Source organism: Triticum aestivum, chromosome 6D (genome assembly GCF_018294505.1).
Source record: "Triticum aestivum cultivar Chinese Spring chromosome 6D, IWGSC CS RefSeq v2.1, whole genome shotgun sequence".
NCBI classification, from domain to species: domain Eukaryota; kingdom Viridiplantae; phylum Streptophyta; class Magnoliopsida; order Poales; family Poaceae; genus Triticum; species Triticum aestivum.
In genome coordinates this window covers 315,453,733-315,461,724 of record NC_057811.1, presented here as the reverse complement: position 1 = coordinate 315,461,724, position 7,992 = coordinate 315,453,733, and positions in this window count along the sequence as shown.

Below are 7,992 nucleotides of genomic sequence, written 5' to 3'. Positions count from 1 at the left end.
TTGCTGTACACACCTTTTGAGAGAGACACACATGATTCGGGAATTATTAGAATACTCTATGTGCTTCACTTATATCTTTTGAGTTATATAGTTTTTGCTCTAGTACTTCACTTATATCTTTTTAGAGCATGGTGGTGGATTTGTTTTATAGAAACTATTGATCTCTCATGATTCACTTAGATTATTTTGAGAGTCTTAAATATCATGGTAATTTGCTTAAATAATCCTAATATGCTAGGTATTCAAGATTAGTAAAAACTTTCTTATGAGTGTCTTGAATACTAAGAGAAGTTTGATGCTTGATGATTGTTTTGAGATATGGAGGTAGTGATATTAAAGTTGTGCTAGTTGAGTAGTTGTGAATTTTAGAAATACTTGTGTTGAAGTTTGCAAGTCCCGTAGCATGCACGTATGGTAAACGTTATGTAACAAATTTGAAGCATGAGGTGTTCTTTGATTGTCCTCCTTATGAGTGGCGGTCGGGGACGAGCGATGGTCTTTTCCTACCAATCTATCCCCCTAGGAGCATGCGCGTAGTGCTTGGTTTTTGATGACTTGTAGATTTTTGCAATAAGTATGTGAGTTCTTTATGACTAATGTCGGGTCCATGGATTATACGCACTCTCACCTTTCCATCATTACTAGCCTCTTCGGTACCGTGCATTGCCCTTTCTCACATTTTAGAGTTGGTGCAAACTTCGCCGGTGCATCCAAACCCCGTGATATGATACGCTCTTTCACACATAAACCTCTTTATATCTTCCTCAAAACAACCACCATACCTACCTATTATGGCATTTCCATAGCCATTCCGAGATATATTCCCATGCAACTTTCCACCATTCCGTTTATCATGACACGTTCATCATTGTCATATTGCTTTGCATGATCATGTAGTTGACATAGTATTTGTGGCAAAGCCACCGTTCATAATTCTTTCATACATGTCACTCTTGGTTCATTGCATATCCCGATACACCGCCGGAGGCATTCATATAGAGTCATATTTTGTTCTAGTATCGAGTTGTAAACATTGAGTTGTAAATAAATAGAAGTGTGATGATCATCATTTTCTAGAGCATTGTCCCAAGTGAGGAATAAAAAAAAGAGAGAGAAAGGCCATAAAAAAGAGAAGGCCCAAAAAAAAATGAGAGAAAAAGAGAGAAGGGACAATGTTACTATCCTTTTACCACACTTGTGCTTCAAAGTAGCACCATAATCTTCATGATAGAGAGTCTCTTGTTTTGTCACTTTCATATACTAGTGGGAATTTTTCATTATAGAACTTGGCTTGTATATTCCAACAATGGGCCTCCTCAAGTGCCCTAGGTCTTCGTGAGCAAGCAAGTTAGATGCACACCCACTTAGTTTATTTTGTTGAGCTTTCATATATTTATAGCTCTAGTGCATCCGTTGCATGGCAATCCCTACTCCTTGCATTAACATCAATCGATGGGCATCTCCATAGCTCATTGATTAGCCTCGTTGATGTGAGACTTTCTCCTTTTTTGTCTTCTCCACATAACCCCCATCATCATATTCTATTCCACCCATAGTGCTATATCCATGGCTCACGCTCATGTATTGCGTGAAGGTTGAAAAAGTTTGAGATTACTAAAGTATGAAACAATTGCTTGGCTTGTCATCGGGGTTGTGCATGATGAGAGCATTCTTGTGTGACGAAAATGGAGCATGACTAAACAATATGATTTTGTAAGGATGAACTTTCTTTGGCCACGTTATTTTGAGAGGACATAATTGCTTAGTTAGTATGCTTGAAGTATTATTATTTTCATGTCAATATTGAACTTTTATCTTGAATCTTTCGGATCTGAATATTCATACCACAATTAAGAAGAAATACATTGAAATTATGCCAAGTAGCATTCCACATCAAAAATTCTGTTTTTATCATTTAAATACTCGAGGACGAGCAGGAATTAAGCTTGGGGATGCTTGATACGTCTCCAACGTATCTATAATTTTTGATTGCTCCATGCTATATTATCTTCTGTTTTGGACATTTTTGGGCTTTATTATTCACTTTTATATTATTTTTGGGACTAACCTATTAACCGGAGGCCCAGCCCAGAATTGCTGTTTTTGCCTATTTCAGAGTTTCGCATAAAAAAGAATATCAAATGGAGTCCAAATGGAATGAAACCTTCGGGAACGTGATTTTCAGAACGAACATGATCCAGAGGACTTGGACCCTACGTCAAGAAAGCTACCGGAAGCCACGAGGTAGGGGGGCGCGCCTACCCCCCCAGGCGCGCCCTCCACCCTCGTGGGCCCCACGTTGCTCCACCGACGTACTCCTTCCTCCTATATATACCTACATACCCCCAAACGATCAGAGACGGAGCCAAAAACCTAATTCCACCGCCGCAACCTTCTGTACCCACGAGATCCCATCTTGGGGCCTGTTCTGGAGCTCCGCCGGAGGGGGCATCGATCACGGAGGGCTTCTACATCACCACCATAGCCTCTCCGATGAAGTGTGAGTAGTTTACCTCAGACCTTCGGGTCCATAGTTATTAGCTAGATGGCTTTCTCTCTCTTTTTGGATCTCAATACAATGTTCTCCCCCTCTCTTGTGGAGATCTATTCGATGTAATCTTCTTTTGCGGTGTGTTTGTTGAGACCGATGAATTGTGGGTTTATGATCAAGTTTATCTATGAACAATATTTGAATCTTCTGAATTCTTTTATGTATGATTGGTTATCTTTGCAAGTCTCTTCGAATTATCAGTTTGGTTTGGCCTACTAGATTGATCTTTCTTGCAATGGGAGAAGTGCTTAGCTTTGGGTTCAATCTTGCGGTGTCCTTTCCCAGTGACAGTAGGGGCAGCAAGGCACGTATTGTATTGTTGCCATCGAGGATAACAAGATGGGGTTTTTATCATATTGCATGAATTTATCCCTCTACATCATGTCATCTTGCTTAAAGCGTTACTCTGTTCTTATGAACTTAATACTCTAGATGCATGCTGGATAACGGTCGATGTGTGGAGTAATAGTAGTAGATGCAGGCAGGAGTCGGTCTACTTGTCTCGGACGTGATGCCTATATGCATGATCATACCTAGATATTCTCATAACTATGCTCAATTCTATCAATTGCTCAACAGTAATTTGTTTACCCACCATAATACTTATGCTCATGAGAGAAGCCACTAGTGCAACCTATGGCCCCCGGGTCTATTTTCCATCATATTAATCTCTCGACAACAAGCTATTTCTGGCGCCGTTTTTATTTTACTTTCTTTACTTTGCATCTTTATTATAAAAATACCAAAATATTATCCTATCATATCTATCAGATCTCACTCTCGTAAGTGACCGTGTAGGGATTGACAGCCCCTTATCGTGTTGGTTGCGAGGATTTATTTGTTTGTGTAGGTGCGAGGGACTAGCGCGTAGCCTCCTACTGGATTGATACCTTGGTTCTCAAAAACTGAGGGAAATGCTTACGCTACTTTGCTGCATCACCCTTTCCTCTTCAAGGGAAAACCAACGCAGTGCTCAAGAGGTAGCAGATCCCAGGGCCCAGCCCCTGGTGAACTCGTGAGTATAGAATCCGAACATATTTATGCGTCCAGTCTTATCATCGTAATATTTTGACCTGAGCCATATTTTTTGTAGTCCGGCGAGGTCCCGCACCAAACGATCCTCATCAGAGGATTTGCTGAGCTCGGATGCTATGGAGAGCGAGACGCCCCCGAAGGCCCCTTCCCCAAAACATGTGGATAACACCGAGGCTTCGTCCCAGAAGGACCCCGGCCAAGGAGGGGAGGAATAGATCGTGAAAGCGGCACCTGGAGGTCAAACTTCAGGGGTCGGAGACATGGGGGAGAAGATTCCCATGGGAATTGTCGGCGGGAGCCATCTTGAATTCGGCTCCCAGCCGGACGCAATTCCGGAGACCAATACGGCTCCAGAATTAAGCAGGCGGCCTCCCTCGGCTGGAAGGGGCATGCCTGTTCCACCGGCAATCTCTGTCGAACCAGAGGTGCCAGATGCTTTGTTGGCGGCGCTAAAGAGCGCCTCCATCGTCGATGAACACCGTGCCCTTATGGGTGCGGTGATTGAGAAGATTCAGTCTGCCGAGAGTGGACTGAATGAAGCCTGCATCAGCCTTATAAGAGGCTTTGAGGTATGTTTTATGAGGTTTTGAAGAATGTCATGGTATGGATAGTAGCCCCTGATACGCTGTTCGGTGAAAGAAAGAACCGGACAGAGGATCAAACTTTATGTTCGCAGGAAGACTCATTTGGTGACATCTATCTCTCTTTTATAAGCAGGCGTCTACAGCGGCTGCTGCCTCTCATACTGCGGAGATCTCCGGACTGAATCAAAGTCTGGAGCGGACCAAAGAAGAACTTGGCCAGTTGCAAAGGCAGTTGGAAGATAAGCAAGGTATGCGCAAGCCTTGTTCGCGTTTGGTGCGAATGAATTTCTAGTATGATAAAATATGTTCCATGATTTTCTCTAGGGACGATGACCGAAGTCGAGGCTCTTAAGAGGGCTGTGGCCGAGGCCGAGGAAAAGGCAGCCGCAGAGCAGGCTCTTCGTGAGAAGCACGAGGCCAGGGTTATTGAAGCTGAGCAGAAGCTTCAGGAGGCCGTTAAGAAATGCAAGACCTTGGAGTAGAGTTTAATGGAGAAAGAATCCGAACTCACCAAGGCTCATTAGGCCGCGCACGATGCCCAGGGGGAAACCCAAGGCGCCGTGCAGGAGATCCAAGAGGCGAGGAATATCGCAGCGGGTAAGGCTCTTTTCCATGTAAATCGAGTATTTGAGGAGAAAATCATGTTTCTAATTTTGAGTTCGGATTTCTCCAGGGGTGTTGGCGGAACTGCCCGCAGTATATCGGACGCCACCCAATTCTACCGAGCCGAAGAAAGGAACACTGTGGATAAGCTCTTCTGCTCACAGTATCTGGCACCGAATTATCCGGTGCCCTTTGCCGATCAACTGAAACAGCTAATCGAACTATTTGGTTATTCGGCTATGGCCCGCCGAGCCGATCCCAACCAGCTACTTCGGGCTCATGAAGCGGCTTGTAGGTGCCTGCCCTCGACTTAATGTCATCAAGCGGTCGGTCTGTATAGAGGGTGCGCAAATGGCCTTCGCCCGCGCAAAGGTGCACTGGGGGAAGATGGATGCTAAAAAGCTGGTGACCGAGGGACCGCCGGAGGGGAAGGAGCACCGCAAGCCCGAATTATGAAAGTGTCCTGAAAGGATCCTATCTTGCGGCGGAGTTATGCACCATGGACGTTATATTTCCATGAATGCAAATCATGTTATCCTTTGTAATCTTTGAACAAGGACGTTTTATATATTAATCCTGAGAGTTGGCCAGTCGTCGGCTTCTGCCCCCACGTAGGAAGTACGGGGGTGTTCGGGATAAACCTGATCACTCTTTATCCCAGTTTTGGGTCCTTTGAAGGAGGTGTTCAACACAACGAACCAGGCAATCAGACTATAGGGCTTTATCACTCTCACTTAGCCATAGGAGCTTTAGGAAAGGAAGGTAGGCGCAGCCCTGGTGTTCGGAAGACCACACGGGGGGCTATATAAGCACCTGATCGGAAGAAAAACCGATCTATCGCACGCTGCATTGGTTATGGCATTATGCGGGAGAAATCCTTAAAGATTTTACAACCTCTCGAACAGCTGACCAGCTCTCGCTGTATCATGACAGTCAGTTTTCGGCTTTCTCTACTGAGGTGCTCGTCCAGAAGAACCGGGACACAATCGCAGTAGTTCTCCCTGTGCCGCCTTAGCCGATATAGCGGAACGTAAGGCAGCAAAACATGGGAGCCGGGCAAACCCATCATTTGACCCAAGACATGATTCAGAGCTGATGCATATAATGCTATAAGTTCGGGGTGCCGAACTTCCATGAGGGTGTTCGGACTTTATTGCCGTGTTATGGGTAAAACGAAGCCCCTGGCATATTTAAGGCATATCGTGGTGTACGAATGCCACTTGACAAAAGAGTTTCAATAAGAAATATCAGCAGATAAGTGTCATACAAATCCACAGATAGTATTTGAATAGTATGTCGATGCGTATGAGTACAGGTAATGCGATAAAAAAAGAAATATGACTGTGGAACCTGCTGAGACCAGGGGGGAAGAAGCTGTGTGCGGATCCGGAGTATAGTCGGATGGTCACCGCGGGGAATATCTAAGGATTCTCTTTCGCGTTCGAGCTGCTTCCATATCACCAGTCCTGGTCTGCGCAAAGTTGAACCTGCAAGGAAAATGTAAGAAATGCTTGTTTGCCGCAGAGCGGTTGAGCCGCGGTATGCGGCCTATCCTGGCCTTCGCCAGGGTGTTTTTAATTGAGCTCTGGATGAGCCTTTTTATTCTGCCGCAAAGTAGTCCGGAGTCCTTTGGCGGTGTCCGGGAGCCTGGCCGTCGACTCGAGGTTCGATTGAGAGGTGCCACTCGTTGCTCCTGCTGTTAAAGTAGCTGTATACTCTTTGGTGCCAAGGGAAAGTTCAGTCCTGCCATTGACCGTGATGACGCCGCGCGGACCGGGCATCTTGAGCTTATGGTAGGCATAATGTGGCACCGCGTTGAATCGAGCGAACGCGGTTCGTCCAAGCAGTGCCTGATAATTACTGCGAAAGGGGACGATGTCAAAGATTAACTCTTCGGCACGGTAATTGTCTGGTGATCCGAAGACCACGTTAAGGGTAATGGAGCCTGTACAGCTGGCCTCCACACCTGGTATAATACCTCTGAAGGTGGTTTTAGTGGGTTTGATCACCGAATGATCGATGCCCATCTGGCGCACTGTGTCCTGGTAAAGCAGGTTTAGACTGCTGCCCTCGTCTATAAGGACTCGTGTGAGGTGGAACCCGTCAATTATTGGGTCGAGGACTAGTGCGGCTGGATTGCCCTGATTGGTGTTAATCGGACGATCCGTGCGGTTGAAGGTGATCGGCCTGAGCTTATATTGTGGGACGATTGATTCCGTTAGGTCGATATCCCTAAGGGTGCGCATCCGGTCCGGGTTGGGAGTGTGGGTGCCGTTTACCACGTTCACCATTTGGATTTGCGGGGGCAATTTCTTTTGCCCTCCTATACTTGGTGGTCTGGGCTCCTCGTCGCCATCATTGCTTTGAGACTCTTTATCCTTGTTTTTGGCGCCTGACCTGCCGGCTTGTTTGAAGACCCAGCATTCTCTGTTGGTATGATTGGCTGGTGTTCCCGAGGTGCCATGAATTTGGCATGGGTGGTCGAGTATGCGGTCCAGACTGGATGGACCCGAATTGTCATTTTTGAGTGGCCCCTTCCGCTGGCTGGACTTAGAGCCACTAAATCCGGCATTGACTGTCGTATCTTCGGCGTTTTCACCATGTTTGCGGCGCTTGTGTTTATTGCATCGGGGTTTGCCATTGCTATCTCTGGCCTCTGATGTGCCAGGGTTGCTTGCTGTGTTGCTGCTACGGGCCAACCAGCTATCTTCGCCCGTGCAAAAGCGGGTCATGAGTGTCGTGAGGGCTGCCATGGATTTTGGCTTTTCTTGGCCGAGATGTCGGGCGAGCCACTCGTCGCGGATGTTATGTTTAAAGGCCGCTAGGGCTTCGGCATCCAGACAGTCGACAATTTGGTTCTTTTTAGTTAGGAACTGAGTCCAGAATTTCCTGGCTGACTCTCCGGGCTGTTGTGTTATGTGACTTAAACCGTCAGCATCCGGTTGCCGCACATAAGTGCCCTGAAAGTTGTCTAGGAATGCGTCTGCCAGGTTCTCCCAACTTCCGATGGAGTTTGCCGGCAAGCTATTCAGCCAATGCCGAGCCGACCCTTTGAGTTTTAGCGGGAGATACTTGATGGCGTGTAGATCATCCCCGCGGGTCATGTGAATGTGGAGGAAGAAGTCTTCTATCCATACCGCGGGGTCTGTAGTAACATCGTATGAATCAATGCTCACGGGTTTAAACCCTTCTGGGAATTCATGATCCATTACTTCATCA